This window comes from Octodon degus, unplaced genomic scaffold, assembly GCF_000260255.1.
Source record: "Octodon degus isolate 3935 unplaced genomic scaffold, OctDeg1.0 scaffold00022, whole genome shotgun sequence".
NCBI lineage: Eukaryota > Metazoa > Chordata > Mammalia > Rodentia > Octodontidae > Octodon > Octodon degus.
In genome coordinates, this window is record NW_004524598.1 from 11,308,001 (window position 1) to 11,311,380 (window position 3,380).

The window sequence follows — 3,380 nt, forward strand, 5'->3', positions numbered from 1 at the left end:
CCCCGGCGCTCACCTGCCGCTCGCCTCCTGCCCGCGCTCTCTCAGCGGCACCTCGCCGCCAGCGGCGAGAGCGGCCGAGCGCGCCCCGGGCGGAGTTCGTTCGCCGCAGCGCCGCCCGCAGGCTGGAGGCTGCAGCGCAGCGGAGCGGGCTGGGCCGGCGGACGCACCAGCTCTAGCTTCATTCAAGCTGCGGCTTCCGCCCGGGGCAGGGCTGCAGCGAGTGGCAGTGCGCAAGGGATGTTTTTGTTTTCTTTTCCTTTTGATCTTTTGTTTTCAGACTTCCAGGTGAAAACAATTTTTCAGTTTCGCGAAAATAAAAAGAGATCTGCAAGAACTAAATATTCATTTTAAAGGAATTGGCAAACGTTCTGATCTGGAAAGGAAGGCTCAGATCCAGGCTCCACCCTTACTTTAGAGGCAGGGTAATTTAAGTGTACAGCGAATCTTCTGCCATTCTGTTAGGGCCTTGAGATTCGAAGGCACAATATGTGTGAAGCTATGCTTCAGACAACAATAGGTATGGATGCTGGCTTGCATTTGTTGATGTTTAAGTTGGTTGGGGTACATTGGAACAAAATACAATAGCAGATATCCATTGTTTGGCATGAGTTTATATAAAACTTCGGCAAATGGATTTTTAATTTAAAACCTGTTCTTTCAAGTAAAATTAAATTTACATTTGATTTAAGATTTGTGTGTGTGTGCGTGTGTGTGTGTGTGTGTGTGTATTGTGTCTGTGTGCATGCATATTACTGGGCATTGAACCTGAGGCCCTCGATGACATCTTACATACCCTGTTCCCTTCATTCTTTAACTCTCATTTTTTCGGGACAAGGTACTGTGAAATTGCTCAAACTGGATACTCCTGCCTCAAGCTCTTTAGTAGCAGAGATTATAAGCATGTGACACCATGCCTGTCTTGTTTGAGGTTTAATTTTTAAAAGATCATTGACATCTGGTATTGCTAGGCAATCTTCAAACAACATAAGTTAAGTTTCCATGAAAAAGCTATTTGCCCAAAGCTAAGAGCAACTTCAGGGCTATAAAACTTTGTGTTTAATCATAAACAGACCCAAACTTTCTCTTTATCCCTTAGGGTTCTCCTCATTAATCTATACCTGGCCAAACACCAGTATGGAAACAAAAGTACCTTTACTCTAGTGTAATCAGCCCAAAGTGATGAAATGAAAAAAAATGAATAATCATAAATTGTAGGTAAAGAGACCAAAGAAAAGCCAACAGGCCTTACTAATTTAAGGAATGTAAATACAATTTAAATATGTATTTTCTGATGCTGCAAAAGAACTAGTTTGAAGAGTGATGCTTGCCTGTATGCTTTTGTAGACTTCATTTTGAACAGCCCCATCAATGTTTAACATATTTGACAGGTTTTCTCTTTAATGGGATTGCATAAAGCACAGATTCATCTTTGTAAAAATGCATTCAGATCTATTAAACTATGTTCACTGGTTCCCACAGTCTGCTCTGGGGATGACTGTAGTAGTTTGGGATCTCTTCTGAAAGATCTCTGATCTTTTTTCAAGCAAAAATAGTTTATGTAGATGTAATAGAAATCATTTCTTGTCTCTATTTTGTCAAGGCAGATTTTAAAAAATCACATACTGACATTTTTTAATCTAGTAGAAAGTCAAGGGCTGGGGAGATAGCTCTGCGCCTAGCTGACAAGCACTAGGTCATGAGTTCAATCCCTAGCACAAAAAAACAAAAAGAAAGAAAAGAAAAGAAAAAAAAAGAAAATCAAGCCAAAGGAGATGATATCATTAATGTGGGCCAAGGATAGCTGACCATTTTGAATGAATTGTTAGTTGATGAGTGTAAAAATTAATTATGTTACAGTTGTTTGCAAAAGCACTCTCAGTTCTTCACCCCTCCATAGTGTCCACTCCCTTACCAATGTCTTCCTGTCCTGATTCCAAGGTTGGCCATGTACAGCTAGAATGATATTAACAATCCACAGGCTGGCCAAATAGCTCAATGGATTAAAGCACCTGAAAGCAGGCGCAGGGGCCGGGGATTTGATCCCCAGGCCTGCCGAGCCAGCCCCACCACCAGGGCACGCTGACTTGGCAATTGAGACTGGGCGTAGTGGCACGGGCCTATAATCCCAGCACTTGGGAGGCTGTAAACAGGAGAATCACTACAAGTCTGATCTAGTAGTGAGACCCTGAACAGCCTGTAGATCCCTCCCTAAAAATACAAAATAAATAAATAGTTTCTATTTTGAGGAGAGAAATGGGTGGTACTTTAACTCATCATAAAAAAAGGCTAAAAATTAGAAATTTGCCTCAAAGAAGCCTCCAGACAAAAAAGTAAAGGAATGATTTCTAATGTTGAAATTTAAATATAAATTGTATTAATAATAAATATTGAGGGATTGTGATCAGTGCAAAGGCAACTGAGTGGGACAATTTTATTTACACTTAATAACATCCTGATAATGTTTCTCAAAACTCAAAAACATTCAGAGATTTTAGGAAGATTGTAAGATTTATTCTAATTATGTTTTTCATTCTTTTAGGGCATAAAATAAATAACGAGTTAATGGGATGCATGAAATTATATAACAAATACAATATAAAAAAATTATACTATCAGAGTATTCTATCATGCTCAACATAAAATTGAAAAGTTGCATGTTCAAACAAGTAAGGCTGCTCTTTGATTATTTTCTATTTTGTCCATTTTTTTAAATCCTATTGGTTTTTTCATTTTAAAAGACATGGGACTTTCTTCAAGTCATTTAGAAATTGTTATGTGACAGATGATATACACTGTAAAGTCATTTATAAATTACAGTGAGTGTATTTTATTCACATCAAAGCTGTGAGTATGCCAAGTTCTAATATTTTGATGACAAGGTAGGTTCTTTTGTCATAAATTAAGGTAACCTAATGTCAGCCCCAGTGCCTTTCCCCATTAGTGAATGTAGCTGTTAAAAATTTATAGTTTGTAGGATATTGGAACCTCTACGCATGTTATGTGAATAATATAAAACTGTATTGTTTTAAACTTTGGATAATTGTATTTGGCTAAGATGCTAAATAAATAAAATTGCTGGCAAAACACTTGTACCTGGGAAAACTTTATAGTTAAAAGGCTGAAACATACAGGCAGACAATCTCACCAGACTGTCAGAGTTTTGTAACCTAACCAAGCATGGTATTTTGTTGCAGCTCACCAAAGCTTCTACCATCTCCTCTGTCATGGTTTGTGTCTAGTTGTCACCCCAAAGCCTCATGAAGTCATGGGGTGGACTTCTATAGGTTTTTTTTTTTTTTTTTTTTTTTTTTTTGAGATTTCAGGTGTGTGATTTCCAGTTTCCTCAGTGCTAGTGTCTTCTGCAATTGTACTGGGTGGAC

General features: G+C 38.6%; 1 protein-coding gene across 1 annotated transcript in view; it reads right to left on the reverse strand.

The window, feature by feature from the left end:
* The window catches only part of Smim8 (small integral membrane protein 8), a 9,726-nt gene extending 9,642 nt beyond the window's left edge, over nt 1-84 (reverse strand). The window contains exon 1 of the mRNA XM_023711981.1: nt 14-84. The gene's annotated coding sequence lies outside the window, so the exon portion shown is untranslated. The remainder of the gene's footprint in view (nt 1-13) is intronic.
* Nucleotides 85-3,380: the final 3,296 nt, after the last annotated feature.